At 35.2% G+C, this 20,057-nt stretch overlaps 1 long non-coding RNA gene across 1 annotated transcript in view; it reads right to left on the bottom strand.

The window, feature by feature from the left end:
• Positions 1–4,160: 4,160 nt before the first annotated feature.
• The window catches only part of LOC145792439 (uncharacterized), a 111,236-nt gene continuing 95,339 nt past the window's right edge, over positions 4,161–20,057 (bottom strand). The window contains exons 2-3 of the long non-coding RNA XR_014331841.1: positions 5,682–5,936; positions 4,161–4,428 (exon numbers count right to left, since the gene is read on the bottom strand). This is a non-coding gene — a long non-coding RNA (uncharacterized LOC145792439). The remainder of the gene's footprint in view (positions 4,429–5,681; positions 5,937–20,057) is intronic.

Consider the following 20,057-nt stretch of genomic DNA (forward strand, 5'->3'; position numbering starts at 1 on the left):
TCATTAGCCAATTTCACAATGGGAAAAATTAACAATTAGCGATCAAATTGGGAAAATTAAATAGGAAAACCCATCAACATTGAGCATCAAACTCACAAAACTTAAAATTTTAACTCACAAACTTCAAGATCACTGCTGCAAAACACATCGGTGCGACCGAGACAAGCGAAGAGGTTGGAGTCCTACTGAGCTCGACTCAGAGGTTCGCCCATGAGGCTGTCGTGCCCTAGCGGTAATCCGTCGGCAGTCCAATAGGGGTTGCCGGAAGCTACCGACGGAGAATGCTTTTCCGCCGCCGCAGTAGGCATAAGAGGAGGAGGACGAGCTGCGATCGGCTTGGTGGCTCTCTTCTTATCGTCGTCTACGCTGAGTACCTTGGAGTAAGGGGGCTCGATTCCTCTGGATTTTCCATTGAGAAGTAGAATGAAACCCTAAAAAATATAAATCGAGACAAAGAAAGGGGTTGAGAAAATAGAGATAGAAAATGAGAGAAAGAAAGGGTCAAACGCTTTTATCCCCCTAAATATTTTGGCGATTAAAACTTTTTTAATAGCTAAAAATAATTTTTTGACAATAAAAAGAAAATTATTTTCAATTCGGCGACTAAATAATTTTAGTGGCCAAAACTTATTTTTTGGCGGCTATAAATTTTTTAATAGCTAAAAATAAATTTTTAATGACCAAACTTTTGATCGCCAAAGATAAAAAGTAAATTTTTATTTTTCATTCGATGACTAAATAATTTTAGTTGCCAAAACTCATTTTTTGGCGACTAAAAAAAATTTTAGTCGCCAATTGTGGCATTTTTAGCGATTAAAATTTTTTTTAGTGACCAATAATCGATATACCCCGACTAAAAAAAAAATAGTAACTGGAATTTTTCAATATTTTAATCAATTAAAAAAATAATTAAAATATTAAAAAATTCACTAAAAATTAACAAAATAAGGATTAAAACTTGAAAAATAGTTTTCGAAAACTGAAACCAAATGAAATTGATTCAAACTCACCTATTTAATAAAGGGGCTTAAATGGGTTTGGTGGAGGTGGAGTGCTAGTGGTGGTGGTAGAGGAGTAGTGGTGGTAGTGGAACGGCGGCGGTGGATGTGAAGTGGCGACAACGGTAGTGGTAGAGTAAAGGCAGTGGTGGTGGAAGAAAAATATAGGTGACGAAATTATTTCCTATAGGAGACGAAACTACGTCGTTTTGCATAATAAAACTGTAGGAGACAAAATTATTTCCTCACGGAAAATTTTGTACAATGATGACGAAAATTTTCATCTCTAAAATGGCGCCAAATATCCTGCGAAATTTTCCAAGGGTGGGAATTTTTTTTGTGACGAAAAATAAAATATAGAGACGAATAAAATTTTGGTCACCTATTGTTTTATTGATTTTAAGCATTTGGTGACGAAATTTGGTTTTTCTCTCTAAAATTACTACAATTGGAGACGAAATCTTACTTTTATCTCTAAAACATGTATATTTGGAGACGAAAGACCTTTTTTGTTGTAGTGAGTATTGAAATGGATGGTGAAATTGAATAGATGATGTGTCTCATCTTTAGAAATTTTGAATAAATCATTTGTCTTGAGATTGTATATCTGTTTAAAAATAACTGTATTGGGCTATCGGTGAAGGATAACTTTGATTGTTGTAGAAATTGCATGTAGACTAGGTGAATTGAAACTATTCTATGATTGATTATCACTGAATATGATCATGTTGTAGATACATTGTATATGTATGTTTATTTGGGAGGAGAAATGGGATGTATTTCATGTGTGATTATGTGTTTAAATACATTGTATGTATATGATTGTTTAGGAAGAGAAAGGGGATGGACTCCATTATAATTAAGTTGGCCGGAGTGTCCTGGGTGAAAGTTTCGAAATCTATACATGGGCGCCGATCCCGCGGACAAAATATCCGTAAGATGGCAATTGGAAATGTTTATGTGTTGATTGTGAAATTGTTGAACCGTTGAGTTGTAGTCTCATTTGGGTTATTGAAAAATAAAGAAATTGGTTCATGTATTAAAATGAATCGAAAGAAAACAAAATGGAATATGGACTTGGTATGTTTATGAGTATATAAATGTCAATGTTTTATCCTTAGCATTGTATATGCACATTCCACTTTTATCTTTGTTAAACCTCATATACTGTGTTAGATTATTCCTACTGGGCTGTGGCTCACCCTATTTGGGAAAAACTATTTTCAAGTAATGATGGCATGCCTCCACCAAGGCAATAGCATTGGAGGGATCTTTGGGAAGCAAAAGCTTCTTGTTTTGTTTCATTTTTTTTATAGCCTAGGGCTAAATTCGTAAGGGCTAGTCCCACTTTTGTAGTAACCAAGTCAAGGTTTGGAAATGTGTAAGCCCGAAAGGCATTTATTCATGATAGACTCTTTTTGTATTATGAACTTTATGTAATGAAAGGGTTATTTACACTCTGATTAATGATGTTCTATATATGCTTATGGAATGTATTTATTGTATTATTTTGGAGGCGTTACACTACAAGAACCACTAATGTAAGCTCATGTGTAAAATTAGAGGGACTAAAATAAAATTCAATTGATGGTCCCTATAATTTATTTTGAATTCCACTTAACTTCCTTTAGTTTTGCTAGTATTTTTTTGGTTCAAAATGTTCACAATACATGATAGAGGGGCTACTTTGTAACAAAATTGAAAATGTGAGGATCAAATTATTCAAATTAATAACTACAAGAATCAATGTAAAATTTTACTCAAATAAGAGGGACTAATCATATAATTTACCCGAATTTCTTTATAGATTTATTTTAACTATATAAAACACAAGCCTTGTAACTAAAGATGAAACTCTATCTCTATCTTAAAAATGTATCAAATTTTTTCAAGCTTTTTTCCCTTTTCAAAATGCCCATAGAATTGTGGTTAAACAGCTATAATGTGATAAGGTGGTGGGTAATTCTATTTACACACCATCATTATTCTCAGTACACATCATTGTCCAATTTTTTTTAATTACAATTGTACCCTTGAATGAAATTACCATTTTGGACAAAAATCCTAAAATCAAATCCACCAGCAGACTCCCCTCCGGCCACACCATCAACCAGCCACCGTCGACACCTTTCCCAGCCCCATCGTGCCAACTTCCCATTCTCCGGAAACTCTCAATCTCCTCTCTCTCTCTCTCTCTCTCTCTCTCTCTCTCTCTCTCTTCTTATTCCAACCTTCATCTTTGTTGCCTCTGTCTCTGCAACTCGCGCCTCCCTTCTCTGCCGTCGCCGCTGCCGCAGCAATTCACACATTCGTCTGAGACCTGAAAACCCTTGGCTTCTCTCTCTCTCTCTCTCTCTCTCTCTCTCTCTCTCTCTCTCTTTCTCTCCATACGGTGGACAAGAGTTGGGTTGCGATGGAGGGGGGTGGGGAGACAAATCGCAATGGCAATATAGAAGTGGGTGGTTCACGACGGTGGAGTCACCATTGTCTTGGTGGCTAGGGATGGCGATTGTAGTTGAGGGATCAAGAGAGGAAGGTTGGCGGCGGTGAGGAGGATGATGACAATGAACAACGGGGTTGGAAGAGAGGGCAACGACGAAGAGCAACAATGGTGATGGAGATTTGTCGGAAGAACATGAAGCTTTAGGGGGTTATCGGAAGTGATGGGCTAAAGAGGGGTGGCAGCCAGCATTCGGTGGTATGAGAAGAGTAGCAGGTTGGCGAGGAAGTGGTGGCCGGCGGTGATGGTTAGGGTTAGTGTTAGGTTAGGGTTTAGGATGTAGAGTTGAAGAAGATGAGGGTAATTTAGGATTTTTTGAAAAGTGATGGTGTGAAGTGAGAAGAAATCAAAAAATTGAAAATGTGTGTGGTGTATATTAAGGAAATGATGTGTACTAAAACATTTGATGGTGTGTAAATAGAATCACCTTAAGGTGGTGTTTGATTTATTGAAACGAAATATAATGTATTCAATCAAAATATCCATTTCTATATTTGGTAAATTAAAAAAATGATGACAAAATACATTACAAATAGAATCATTATTCACAATTTGAAGAAAATGATCATTATATCTAATTTCAGTGAATCAATTTAAGCATAAAACCTGCACAATTGTCAAATTTAACCCATTGTTCTTGATTAATCAAATCACTCAAAAAGTTTAGACATAAAATTTCAGATGCATTATGTTTGCACCTATTAGTAATATAAATATATATTTTGGTGTCCTTGAAGAAAATTTATTGTTACGAAATTGAGGAGGACTTAAGACAGATCAAAGCAAAGGTGCAGAGAGGACAGTCTAAGAAAACTCAAAAGAAACTAGAAATGAAATTACATCATTCGCCAATGGCTCTTTCTCTAACAGGATCGCGCTCATGGGAAAGACATAAGTTATTGCAACATTCGAGAACCACAATGTCATGGCCTGCCAAGCATGAAAAAATATGTGATCAAAATTTGACGCAAAACTTGGTGAAACGAGCTATGCGAAGAAATGAAAATAAATAAATAAATGCAAATCTACAAACAACTATCATTGAAGGAGAAAACAAAACGAACAGTGAAGATAAGGTTGTCAATTGCAGTCAATCAGATATGCTTCTCATCAAATTGTAGCCGAGACCCAAATTTGTTGATTAATTTTTATAGGGGCAAATTACAATAGTAGTCATGTATTTTTGTTCTCGTATTATTTTAGTCTCTATAATTCTAATTGATTCGATTTTGATTATGAATTTATGACTTTGTTTCAATTTGGTCAAATTGATTACAACTTTTAATATATATATATATATATATTTGTGAAATATACACATATAAGTGGCATATGTCGTAGTTTTGAGAGCAGAATTATAAATTTACTTAACTGAGTGTATTAATCTCAACTAATTCAGTGATTATTTTTCATCAAAAACACTAATGTCATTATCAATTTGACTAAATTGACACAAAATTTAAAATTAAAAATCAAAATTAAACCAATTAAAAGTATAAAGATTAAAATGACATAATAAACAAAATATAGAGAGCACTAGTGTAATTTATCTTCTGTTTTTTATATATTTAACTTGCATGAGTTGAGGTAGATTGATGCGTCTTTTGAGGTATGAAAAATTGAGGAGATTTTGGGGGTGTTTGGGAAGCTACTTTTTAAATTTTTTTGGCTAAAATTATATTAAAAGATAAAATAAATTAAAATAATTAATAAGATAAAATGTCATATAAAATTTATAATCATTTCAATTTTTGTCTCACAAATATTATATTTAATTATAAAAAAAATCTAATCTTCTTCCCAAACATAACTATTTCAACCTACTAAAATAATCAAAAATTAAAATAACTAATTTTCCAAACACCCATTTTAATTTGTCCATGTTTACTCAACTTGACATGTCTAGGGACTGGCTAGATAGAATGAGGGGTTACAAATTGCAAACAAGTCATTAAAGTTCAAAATTCAAATGCCTTAATCAATCAATGTCTAGCAAAGTTGGATATCACTGATTTTGCTGCAATGCTGTTATCATTTATAGTAATAATTTAGAGTACTAATTTTACTATTTTAATAAAACACTAACGACATAATAATTGAGAGTACTATCAGCTCATTAGAATTTAAGAATGAGAACTTTAAATTATTTTTCTATCATTTATTGCCAATTTGAAGTCCATTACCTTGTCAATCGTGAAAGCCATTTACATTTCTGTCAAGCAGAACTCGTCACTTCACTGGAGTCAAATCAACATGTATGTTCTGAATCTTACCCTTACAATTACCACAGATGTGACCTTGCTGTCTACTTGACCACGTAGGTGCACATTTTTCATGGGCGAAGGCATTTTTTGTGCATGTACGTTCTGACTTGATGGCTCTTCCTACCTCTAATCCCTTAAAACAAACTTTACAAACTGCTTCCACCTTAGCAATCACTAATGCGCAGAGAACCAAAATCAGATGAAAACAAATTAGAACGATGATTATTACAAGAACACTAGGCATCATTACAAAAAATGTCACTTTTGGCTATCAAAATATTGGTCGTCAAAAGTTCAATTTAGTCGCTAAAACGATTTAGCGACTAAAATATTTTGTCGCCAAGCTCGTTGCCTTTGCCCTGTCAGCGATAGTATTGGCGACTAAATTTCGTTTGGTCGTCGAAAGTGACTACATTTGACTACTAATATTAGTTTAGTCGGCAAATGTTATGTTTCCGCCACTAAAACCTTTAGTCGCTGAATGAGGCTTTTTGGCTACTAAGTTGTTGTGGTCGGGGAAGGTGTCACCTTCAGCTACTAAATAATTAGTCGCCGAAAGTACACATTTGGCTACGAAACTGTATTTAGTCAGCAAAAGGTGCATTCGGCGACTAAAGTGTTAGTCACTAAAAGTGCATTGGGTTATGTTTTTGCTATTAAATTCTTAGTCACCAAAACATTTGATTACGTATTTAGCTATCAAAATATTTGGTGGCCAAATACTTTAACGTGTTTTTTTTTTTCTAAACAACCTGTATCCATTATTAATACAACCTGTACCCTGTATAAACAATATAATCCATCAACGCTAAATATGTTATCAAGCATTCAACAACGTGTACACATTTTAGTTCCAACCATCCAAAAAATTAATATTGAACGTCCAATTATATATATATTACAAATTTCATAAGAATCATGTCTAATCCAACGTCAATAATTTAATTTCATACATAATACAGGAAAAACCAACTACTCTCATTACACATTTTAGTTCCAACCATCCAAAAATAAGTATTAATAAGTACAAGATGTCGTCCTGGCATCACTATAAGCTCCCATTGTTCGAGTCATTCCATAAAACCCTTTGATTGGAAGGGGCCAACTACTCTCACTCGCCCATCCCCTTCGTCCACTGCTGCTGGCACCTGCAGAACCATTGCATGAATGTGAAATCAAGTGCATGTCTAATAAAAATATAGAAAGACATATTCATACTGTCCTCGATCCAATTACACAATGTAAAATTACTGCATAGGAAAAAAATAAAAGACGTGCTTACCTGCAGTACCATGGAAGTTGAACCCATCATCCCAACCAGGCAATTGGACTTGTGTTCAGATTCTTGCATCTCCAGAGCCTGAAGAAACCTTCAGCAATTGAGTTAGGAAACAGATGTAGTAAATAAAAAAGAAAACTCATCAATATTAAATAATGAAAGTCATTACTATTCATTTATTCCAATATAGAACATGCATATATGTTGTTATGAAAGAACTGTTGTGAAGTATCAATGATGAGAAAGTGCTGATGTAAATAGAAACTTGTTAGAAAATTCATTGCTATTCATTTCTTCTCTTTTGCTTTTAATACATCAACAATACTTAGATAATGTTGCAAAGGAGGGAAGGTTGCTTAGATAATGTGGTTTGCACTGGTATCAAACAAATTATTGAGGAAAGTTATTTATGGAAACAATAAAATAAGTAGTTCATGATACAGCAAAAATACTTCACATCCCAATTATTTACTGAAGGATCAAAAGGTTGGTGACAATATGTGTAAAAAAAATGCAAGAAGCCCCTATATGTTCATAATTCGAGGAACTTTCCCAAGCTCTCTTTTCTGACTCCAAAACAGTTACTTTATCATCTACCAACATGCCAAATGTAAGTCGTACTAAAACTTAAATTGAAAGGCAAACTCATTCACATATTGAATAAATTGAATGAATTCTAACAGGGTACGCTTGTTAATGTGACTAGACCTAATCTCGGTCATGATGTCCGAAGATGATGGCATAGACAGCTGAATTGCGGAAAACAGTACATGAAGCCAACAAGAAGTAAATAGAATAACAAGCCTTAATGAGTTGAGTACACATTTAACAGGTTCAGCTTTATCATGTGTTGCCAAGACTAGCATATTACAAGCTCGTAAGACTTTGTTTTAATTTCACCTCAACGCATATATTAATGTCGTGAATCATGATGAAATCAGTCCTAATCCAAAATCCAAAACCAATAAATTGTTTGTCGCTCCTATGCATGTCTACAAAACTTGCCCAACCAATAAATCATTAAATTGTTTGTATATAATAGAATTTGAAATTTTCATGACGAATACATACACTTCCCTAACCAATAGAATTCCCAATAAAACTTTGTCTAAACGCTAGAGTTGAACTACACGAAACTAATGTTTTTAAAACATTTAAACTTTTTTAAAAGTAACTCATGTTAGATCAAGGTTCTCATCATTGGGCAAACCAAAATTCAGAGTACATAATTATAAATCAATTGCATTTCCATATAGCATTGACTGAAGCCAAGAATTGAGTAAGCCATTTCTTTTTTAAACCATTGAGATAGTTCAACTCTTGCAATTAATAGTTCTAAATTTAACACTTCCAAGTTCCAACCACTCAGATAAAGGCTAAAAGCAGCAATACCAACTGAAAACCTATTTTAGAATTAACTACAGAGGGAATAGAATGGTGATTCCATAGGCTTTCCTATAGAATGACCAAACATAAGAAAGAATATGTCATTATTTTTTTAAGTCTAACCAAACATAAGAAAGAATATTTTGATGGAATAATCATTTCATTCCAATGAACCAAACACTATCTAGTCTCTAATAGATTATCTGCAAATTATGAATTAAATTCACATAATCCATTGTTTTTGCAATTTGTTTACAACCCAATCTCCTCATCAACACATTGAATAAATTTGATAAATTCAATACATAACCCACAGTCAGCCATTCATTTTAGCTGGGCAAATTCATAATGAATGAGTGCATTGAATCCAAAAAATCAAAATTTCATAAATCAAAGCATTAATAGAAAACACAAACAGATAAAAATGAAGCAAAATGGAAAAGAGTGAGAGCTTTAAACAAAGATGGAGCTAATAAAGAAAGGAAAAGGAAATTGATTTTTAAGAAGTGATAGAATGGTGTGCATTCATGTTTCCAAGAACAATAGGGATGACAATTTACCCGTCTGCCATTATAGGACTTTTTTTTTTCCCCTATGCCAATTTTTGCTCCTACAGGGCTGTCAAATGTTGAATCCCTTATTGATTTCAGTATAAGGAAGATACGAGCCTCCCCTAGCCTACATCTTAACCCCAGTTTATATAATTACATATACTCTTAAAAAAGTTATCTCAAATATTAGTTATGCGGAAGAACAATATATACTTGTTGAACAAAATGAAGCATTCTAATGAATCCCACACCATAAAAGAAGACTCTGCAACTTTGAATTTCACATTTGTTATATATACAAAGCTATAAAACATTCAACCAACTATAAAAGAAAGTCTCACAGCTTGGTGGATGTTTGTGTAGATCATGTGGTGTCATATGGCTTAAAATTAGTTATGTGGGCTGATGATTTCAAATTTAGTCAATAAAAATTGGTTTAAATTACTTGCAATAATTTCTGTCGTGGACAGTAAATATTTACGATCGGGGATGGGGTGAGTAAAAACACCTTATAAACAACAATATATTGCGGAAGACTTGGGTTAGGGCAAACACACGAGAATATATATTGTGGAATATTTTGATTTTGGGGTCACCACAATTTTTGCAATTCTACAAGCATGAGTTGCGCAGATTTTGGTGTTACAATTCAAGGTCATCACAGTTGTATATCAAAGATGTGGACCTGGTCCAAAATCTCTTCTATCCTGAATTGATCTAGTCATTTGAATAAAATTGATTGATATTCCAAAGGTAATTAGGTAAGAGAAAAATTATAACAATAATTTTCTCATACTTACATGTCCCCAGTTATCAATGCCTTTGAACAAAAACCCAATAACCTGCATGACGTATGCCGTGAGTTAAAATCATGTCAACAAGAAACATGCACATAGGCGATTGCCGTTATTCCAACATCAAGAGTTAAATGTTGTGTGCTCAGATTAAACAAAACTTAATTATGAATCTAGTTTATGCAAAAATACTTCCAAATTATGACAGATTATTACACCTACTTGGTAGACTTGAATAAACAGGGTATGAGTCATTAGAATTGTAATAAAATCACAACTCCCAACAAGGAAAGCACTAGAAGTTCCTATTTAAAGATGGGTAAGAGCCTCAAATTAGTCATAGTTTAATATCCCAAACACAAACTGCCCTTAAGTGGTTCAAATAATTAAAAAAAAAGGATATGTATTTGCTTCCAAGATTAAGACAAGAGAATGATTTGAAAAGAGAATCATGAAGGATATGTATGAGAAGTAAAAAACAAAAAAATTAACTTACTCCATTCACTTTTCCCTTTCCCTTTCCCTTCACAAATTCAAAATCCAAACACAACATATATCATTGTATAAGCTAATTTGAGACCATGCCTAAACCCATCCAACAAATTGAACTATAATCTATTTACTTAACCTAAATTTTATGTGCATACAGAATAGCAATATAATGAAAACAACCTAATTTGATCAAAATCAAGAGTATTCAACTACATTTAGCTGAAATTAAAATGGGTAAATCCCAAAACAGGACAGGCATGTAATAATACAACTATAAAGAGGCTGTGAGAATCATCAGAACCCACACTAATAGAAGAATCTAGTTATACTCCACACTATATTCATCATATACAAGATGGGTTTAGAGCGAGAGAGATTCTCACACAGAAGCCGGTTTTGACCATGAAAAACTCCATTGAACCTCCAATCATCGCCGACACGACAGATATCTTCAGGTACCAATCCCAAAACGTCATTTCTCTATTTCACTTCTTTTTCCACTGCAAATTTGTACAACAATGCGCAATTAGGGCAAGTTGCTTTCAGTAATTAACAATCAAATAGCCATACTCAAACGCATACACACAAATGATCAGAGAAAGAACTAAAGAGATGTGAAGTAGAAGAAAAACACAAACCTGAGAAGAAATTAATGGATTAGAAAGCATACCTTCTGACTATTTGAAGAACCCATGTGTGTGCATGTATGTGAAGCTGTATGGGTTTTTGTGAGTGAATGGTGAAAGAAAGAGAGACAGAAAAACAGAGCTGAGAGGGAGAGAGAGGATCTCAGGCGACGGTGACCAACAAGGAGGTGAATCGGTGCTCCGGTTGCCGGCCAACGCGAGGAGGACCGGCGGTGAGAGTGGAGGGGAGAGGAGTGGCGGTGAGGGAGAGGGAGAAGGAGAGGGAGAAGGACGCTGAAGAGAGAGAGAGAGAGAGAGAGAGAGGTGCCATTAATGGTTCAGGGTTGGGTTTGGTTTGGTGAGAGCGTGAGATAATTTATAGAAACGGTTATTGGTGACCCAAACTTTTTGTCGCTAAAGGTATTTTATAAATCCCTTTAAGTTATAATTAAAAAAATATTATAATTAAACATAACATGAAGCATAATTAAAAAAAATATGAGTCATAATTAAAAAAAAAATTACATAACTAAAAGTATAATAGAATTTCCCAATTTTTACACGTCTTAGACCATCTCCAACGCTACACCTTCTGTTTCATCAAATTTAAATTCGATGAAAAAAGAAGTCTTTTGTTGCTCCAACACTTTCACGAAATAAGTATCAAGTTCAAAATATGTTAAAGTCTTCATCAAATTGAGGATGACTGTGTCTTTCATCAATTTATTGTTCATAGTTGTTGGAGCTGCAAGTCGTACAACACCACAGGATGACTGGCCGGATGTCCACATGAGCATATTAAGCAAAATCAGTGTATCATTGTTTCTAGATGTTGTTCTTGCTTCGATACAATTGTTAATATTTGTTTTGTTTTTGATAAGGCTGTAGAAATTGTTTTCATTGTCTATTGAAAAATCCAACCAGACAGTAGCACTTGGACTTAACTGATTTCACCCATTCTTTCTCTTTTAATATTTAATTTGTTATTTTTTGTTAATTATTTTTTTATTCCTATTGGATCGAGAGAATGGGGTTTCTTATCACTTTATTTGGATGATTAATGATGTGAGTAATTATGAGAAACACAAATAACAACAAACTTTTTGTTTATCACCAAAAATTGTGACATTTGATGAGATATAAAAGTTACTCTTTGTAAAAATAAAAATTAAAAATTAAAATACCTAAACTACTCCTCTAAATACAAAACAAATAAAATAAAAGACACATGTATCCTCTTTTTGTCATTGTCCATCCGAACAAGAAGGTGAGAAATCATAATCATTTCTTTTATTTTCTCACCTAAGTGAGAAACTCTAATAATTTTCTTTCTATTCTCATCTCTCGATCCAAACGAAGAGTAGAATGTGGCCTTTTTTTTGTCTTTTCATTTCGAGCCAAAGCATCAGTAGCTCATAATTATAAAAATGCCATTCCCACATGATCCTGGATGGGCTTTATTTATACAAATTATGTTTCTCCAGAATGTTTCAATTTATGTGCGTACATATTATCTAGATATACCAAGAAAGATGTACGGTGTAATGAGGCTATTATGAAATATTTACTCATGGGTGGGTCAAGCTCTTCTATTCTAGTTCATGGTTTCTCCTGGCATGGACTGGCAAATCCAATTCCGAGTTCCGTTCTTGCAAATCCAAGCAAATAAGTTGGTGAGCCATATATACAATGCATTCTTGCAACGAGTAACGGATAACCTACTAAAGAAGTTCATTTGTTGGCCAAAGCCGGCTCATTTCATTCCTCATAGAGGAGAAAGCTCTAACTCTTCTCTTTACACTTTGTCCTAGAAGTCCGGGACTAACATTAATCGAGTATTTCTTCTTTTTAATATTTGCCAATTTGGTGATTCGAATCTTTTACCATTATAACTTATTTTAGTAGGACTATCATGGTATCGTTTGGGAACAAGCTTTTTTAGTAACTTTTTGGCTAAAATATTGTAACGCCCCAATTTCTAAGCCCAAATGTTGATACAACAATCGTGGTTCTTTAAAGGAAAACCGAAATAAATTCCCATACTTGCATTACATGACACAAATAGTTCTCATGCGATAATGCATTCAATTAAAAACAAAATAAAACAAACAAATAGATACCCTCAAGGGTTTACAAGTTTCCAAGGCTTAAGCCCGGTTACACAAAACGGTTATTCAAACCCACACAAATACAACCCTTAGCTTACAAAACAGAGTCACGCAAAATGAGAGCATTATACTCCCAACACACACACTTCCACGCCCCTAGTTGGGTGGAATCATCATATCTTTTCTTGCACAAAAATCCCATATGGTGAGCATAAAGTCCAGTGGGAAATTCTTAACAAAGTATATACATTTTATACAAAACTCAAGAGATGAAATGCACATGCCATGCTATGCCCTTTTTGAAGATAAATCACATTTTCATCTTTTGAAAACCATCGTGCTCAATGATGTCATGCAATTTCAATTGTTCAAAACTTAATAATTTATTTCAAGGGCGGTAAATACGACTCTGGTAATCCCTAGGTCGGTGTTTGCAAGTAGACTATATTAGTACTACCAATTGTCATTTTTACCGGTATTAACCGAAAGGCTCAACACCTATCCGCGTGGGTTTTCGGTCTTTCACCCCGGACCCTCAGGCCAACTTATTCAATTTCATCTACACCACCTATCAAGACTTACCAACGTATTTACCCCAAAACCATTCTATGAAAATTTGTTTTCTCAACATTCCTTTCTCAATGCAAGTTTTCAAATTGACTTTCAAAGTTTAATGTAATCAAATGAATTGATATATCAATGCAACAACAATCAATAAAATGTAACAATTCTTCCACATAATTCCCGTTTCTCATTTCAATATAATTTCACAAGATAAATATAAATACTTTTATCCCAATTCATCATCCAAGGAATAGTACGATTCCCTCTTCTCAAGTATCCTTAACAATTAGTCATTTCTAGACTATAGTAATATTCTGGACAACAATTTCCAAAATGAACAACAATTCTCAAATTCCCTGAAATTCATCATTTATATAAATATAAATAAGAAATTTTCCAAACATCCATTTGTTTTGACACACAAAATAAATATAACAATATCATTCATGGATTTTCAATCTCTTAAAAAAAATTTCCAAATTCTAGGTTTTCTCACCAAAACTATACAACTCAATTCTTTTGAAAGAAAACTTTCCAAAATCATCTTTTCTTCATTCAACGAAGATCAAAACCCATAAGATCATTTTAAAAGAACAAGAGACAAACCCACTTTCAAAATCGCTCAACTTCTTGAATCAACAATCAATTTTCAAAAGCTATCAAAGGATGATTTTGAAAATCATCTAGATCTTGTAAATATATATATATATATATAACTCAAAGAAAATCCCTACCTCAAGTTTTGAAGAGAATTTGAGATGAAACCCCAAAATCTATGGTGTCGAAACTCAATCTCCACCGCACACAATGAAGCCCTCGAGGTGATAACCAACTTTGGTGAAGAACTTAGGCCTAAATCCCAATGGATTTGGAGAAATCAAGGAGAGAAAATGACTTCTAGAGAGAGAAGCTCTAGATCTAGAAATTTGGAGAGTTTTAGAGAGAGAGAGAGGGCTGCAAAAAGTGATCTGAAACCTTAATTTATGGACTGATATAACAAGGTCACTCGAGCATGAAATACACTTTCCCGTAAGCAATTTCGAATGCATTTTTCATTTTTGCTTTCAGCGAGCTGACCGGGCAGCTCGACCCCTGAAGTTGACCGAGTCAAAATCGGGATCGCTACAAATATGATGTAAAAAAAAAACTAGTATATATGGGATGACTTTTTAATTTTTTACGAAAAGATGTGCAAAAAGTAAAGAGAAAAGAGAATCTTTGACTTTTTGGTATAGGTTGTTGTTTTTTGGTTTTTTTAGTAATTTTTTGACTTTTAGGCTAAAAAGTGATATTACCAAATGAGGCCATTCATTTTCATTTCAGAATTAGCTTGCTCACAAATTAGATAATAAAAAAAAGTAGTGGATAAGTTTTCTTTAGGTGTTGCAGTTTGCCATGAAGTAGTGGATATATTTTTTTTTTTAATCAAAAAAAAAATGTGCAGAAGTAGATGAACAACAAAATTAAACAATTAATAATCTAATTGAAGAAGTTATATTTGGAATCATCTCTTGGAAACAAGAAGACAATAATCATGGAAACTGGCAACTTTGCCTAGCTTGGAACATATATATCTTATAGAAGTATGAAGAACTTGTTATTTTCATTAAGGGGTGCAATGACATGTTTAGATAGTTTAAGCTTGTTGTTCAAATTGTGAAATTAAATAAATAGATTTATGAAGAAATCAAATTATATACCAAGAACATATGCTGATAATTACAATTAAATTTCAACAGAAATACACAAAACAATAAAAGGGTAAAGAGATGAAACTGAAGCCTGCACAGAAACAGTTTCCTTAAAACAGATTTCGCCGCCTCACAGGTTGAGTGCTTGAGGAATCCCGGTGTCTGTCTCCCAGGATACGACGGTCAAAACCAGCTACGGCAGAAGCACTTTCTGTCTAGCTTGGCGAACAAGAACAGTGGCAACACTCTCTCAATGTAGGAACTTTCTGGCAAACTGACTTGTAAAATGGAAGCAAAAAATTTCTATTTTGAAACTTGATAGGAGGGTCTCAATTTATACATGTAAAGGGGAGAGAAGAAGAGCCTCCAGCCTTTAAGGCTGGTCATTAAAACACCAAGCATCCATAGCCCCTTTCCAAAAATATGAAAGTTTGGATGCCCAAAGGATTCACACCCTTTAGCCAAGAAAAAAGGATTTAAATACTCTTTAAAATCCTATTCATGAATCTAACATCATGAGGCAATTTCTTGGCAATTTCTTATTCAAAACCTAATGGTTTTTGGCTCACTTGGAACTAACACAATAAAAGGTTGGGACCCACTTTAATATTTAATTAAAGTCACCACACTTTAATATTAAATTAAAGTCACCAAAAATCATTTTTCCAACAATCCCCCACATGAATAAAAATTGACCGAAAGACTCAACAAACGGACTTTGTTCAACAATAATGACTCGAAGAGAAAGTACAACGAACTAACCCCGACATCAGAGAATGTAGCTTTTGGCTTTGAACCTCTCCCAGTGAAAACCTATCGAGTTTACTGGCTAATCAGTGAATAAGACATCTTGAACTACTCTGCCATTTATGTAAACTGAGACAAGAGATCTTACACGGGAATTACTCCTACCACCATTCTGTCCTCACTGGTGTGCCCTGTGTGGCCCTGGACACTAGCCTGGTTCAGCGAGTGGTTTCAAAGAATCTTGGCCTACCCAATTCTTCTAGAAGCGGCCCCACTTCACACTTACATAGGTGACTCTACTTGAGTATCCTGCAATACTCAGCTCAACAGCTTAACACACAAGAGTCATTAAAAGCTTAGCTTAACCTCTACACTTGCAGGTATCACTGATAGAAGGAATGGCTGGAGGTTTAACCTCCTCAGTGACATACCACCGTTACACACAATTAGGTTGTCCCATTGAACCTAGATCTTGGGATCTCCAGTCAACTAGGTTGGGTTTCCATTCCGGTAACTTCCAAAGGCCTCAACCCCATTCCTCTTGATGACGTTTCGACTAACACTCAACTTAACCCTTTGGTTAGTGGATCCGCAATGTTGTCCTTAGACTTTACATAGTCTAAAGAGACAACTCCATTCGAGAGTAGTTGTCGTATGGAATTATGTCTACGATGGATATATCTAGACTTTCCATTATAAATATTATTCTGTGCCCTACTAATTGCAGATTGACAATCACAATGAATACAAATAGCTGGCACAGGTTTAGACCAACGTAGAATATCTCCAATGAAATGGCAAAGCCATTCTGCTTCTTCCATTGCTTTATCCAAAGCAATAAACTCTGATTCTATCGTTGATCTAGATATACACGTTTGCTTGGAAGATTTCCAAGACACGGCTGCCCCACCAAGAGTGAACACATATCCACTAGTGGACTTTGAGTCCTTTATATCAGATATCCAATTCGCGTCACTATATCCTTCAAGCACCGCTGGATATCGAGTATAATGTAGCCTATAATCCCGAGTGTAGTGTAAATACCTTAACACCCGCACAATGCCCTTCCAATGAGAAGCATCGGGATTACTTGTGTATCTACTAAGCCTACTAACCGAGTAAGCTATATCCGGCCTAGTATAACTCATCAGATACATTAAACTTCCAATTACCCGAGAATATTCTAACTGTGAGACACTGTCATTATTATTCTTGGTAAAATGTAGACTTAAGTCGACAGGTGTCGATGACACACTCGTATCTGATCCACTAAACTTCTCAAGTATCTTATCAACATAATGAGACTGAGAAAGTACAATTCCGCCAGAGATTCTGGTAATCTTAATTCCCAGAATAACATCTGCAATGCCCATATCCATCATGTCAAACTTAGAGTTTAACAACTTCTTGGTAGTTTTGATCATTTCATCGTTACTACCTATAATGAGCATATCATCAACATATAGACACAAAATGACATAACCTCTGTCAGTGTCTTTAACATAAATACACTTGTCACATTCGTTGATTCTAAACCCATTTGACAACATTACATTGTCAAACTTCTCATGCCATTGTTTAGGCGCTTGTTTCAAACCATACAAAGATTTGACAAGTTTATAGACTTTCTTGCTTTGTTCTGGAGCTGAAAACCCTTCAAGTTGCTCCATGTAGATTTCTTCATTCAAATCCCCATTTAAGAAAGCTGTCTTCACATCCATCTGGTGTATCTCAAGATTGCGCAGAGCTGCTATCGCAATCACCATGCGAATGGATGTCATCCTAGTTACAGGTGAGTACGTATCAAAGTAATCCAGGCCTTCTCATTGCCTATACCCTTTGATAACGAGCCTCGCCTTATACTTGTCAATTAACCCATCGGCCTTCATCTTTCTTTTAAAAATCCATTTGCAGCCTAAAGGCTTGCAACCTGGAGGTAAATCTACCAACTCCCAGGTGTGGTTCTGTAAAATGGAGTCAATCTCACTTTTGATCGCTTCTTTCTATAAAGGACTCTCATGAGAAGTCACAACTTCGTGGAAAGTTTGAGGTTCGTTCTCAACCATATAAGTCAAGAAGTCTAGACCAAAAAATTTGGATATCCTAGACCTTTTACTCCTTCTAGGCTCATCTAAAACCTCAATTTGATCATCACCTGAATCATCAACATGATCATCCTCACTAGCAAGCTCATCAAATTGCTCCAAAGACCTTGGAACCCCTTCATGGGTTTGGAAAGGAAAAATGTCTTCAAAGACACATGTATTCCTTGACTTCATGATGGTATTCCTGTGTATGTCTGGAATTTCAGACTTATGTACAAGAAACCGATATGCACTACTATTATGTGCATAACCAATGAATATACAATCCACGGATTTCGGGCCTATCCCAACCCGTTTGGGTGTAGGAATCGCCACTTTTGCAAGACACCCCCACATTCGTAAGAATTTATACGAAGGCTTAACGCCTTTCCATAACTCATATGGCGTCTTGTCTACCTTCTTCCGAGGTACTTTATTCAGAATGTAATTTGCAGAGAGAATTGCTTCCCCCCACAACTTCTGTGGCAATCCAGAACTTATCAACATTGCATTCATCATTTCCTTTAGCGTCCTATTCTTCTGCTCAGCAATCCCATTAGAGTGAGAAGAATAAGGCGCCGTGGTTTGGTGGATAATCCTAGATTGAACACAAATCTCAATAAACGGAGATTCATACTCACCACCACGATCACTTCTTAAAGCCTTAATCTTGCGGCCTACTTGATTCTCAACTTCATTCTTATAAAGAACAAACTTGTCAATCGCCTCATCTTTGCTTTTGAGCAAAAAAACATAACAATACTTAGTGTAATCATCAACAAAAGTGATGAAGTACTTATTGCCACCATGTGATTGTATAAATTTTAAGTCACACACATCACTATGCACTAAATCCAACGATTCTGAACTTCTTTCAATAGAATGAAACGAAGATCTTGTCAACTTTGCTTCAACACAAGTTTCACACTTGTGTTTCGGATTAATCTTAAAAGATGGTATGTGATCTAATTTGTCTAATCTACGTAAAGATTCAAAGTTCACGTGTCCTAGTCTACCATGTCACAAATTGGAAGACTCAAGCATGTAAACAGAAGAAGATACACCTTTATTCATCTTTGGGATAACAGTCGTAACATTGAGTTTAAACATACCCCCGAACATATAACCCTTACCCACATACATTCCGTTTTTGGTAAGAATGACCTTGTCGGACTCAAAAACCATGCGAAAACCATGTTTACTGAGAAGAGACCCAGAGACAAGATTCTTATGAAAGTCTGGAACATACAGGACTTCGTTCAAGGTCAGCTCTTTTCCTGACGTCAACTTCAGGACCACCTTTCCTTTCCCCTCAACAATCGAGGTAGCAGAGTTTCCCATAAACAACTTCTCACCGTTTGTAACCAGTTCAAAAGTTGTAAACAGCTTCTGCTCGGAGCAGATGTGGCGTGTAGCCCCAGTATCAATCCACCATTCTCTTGGGTTTGAACCCACCAGATTCACCTTAGAGACAACGGCAGACAAGTGCATATCATCCTCCTCATGGGAATGCTCTTGTAAGTCTGCCATATGAGCACGAGATTTGGTCTTGTATGGCTTCTTCTGCTTGCGGCAGTCACTAGCCCGATGCCCCTCGTTACCATAGTTATAACACTTCCCAAAGAACCGATAACCTGGTTCCTGCGGCTTGTAAGCCGACTTCTTTGCAACACCACCCGTTGGCCCCAGCTTAGAGCTTTTGTTCACAGGGGGCTTCTTCCTTATCCCAGAAGATTTGCCATGCTCAACGACATTGGCCTTTACTGAGGAGGTACTCCCTCCTTTCTTTCTATTATCCTCCTCAATCCGGAGTTGGACTACCAGCTCTTCAACTGACATTTCCTTGTGCTTGTGCTTTAAGTAATTCTTGAAATTCTTCCAACCATTGGGAAGTTTCTCAATGATCACAGCAACTTGGAATGACTCATTCAAAGGCATCCCCTCAGCATGAATAACATGCAAGATCACTTGGA

This window comes from Camellia sinensis, chromosome 6, assembly GCF_055761805.1.
Source record: "Camellia sinensis isolate YWXY chromosome 6, ASM5576180v1, whole genome shotgun sequence".
Lineage (NCBI taxonomy): Eukaryota > Viridiplantae > Streptophyta > Magnoliopsida > Ericales > Theaceae > Camellia > Camellia sinensis.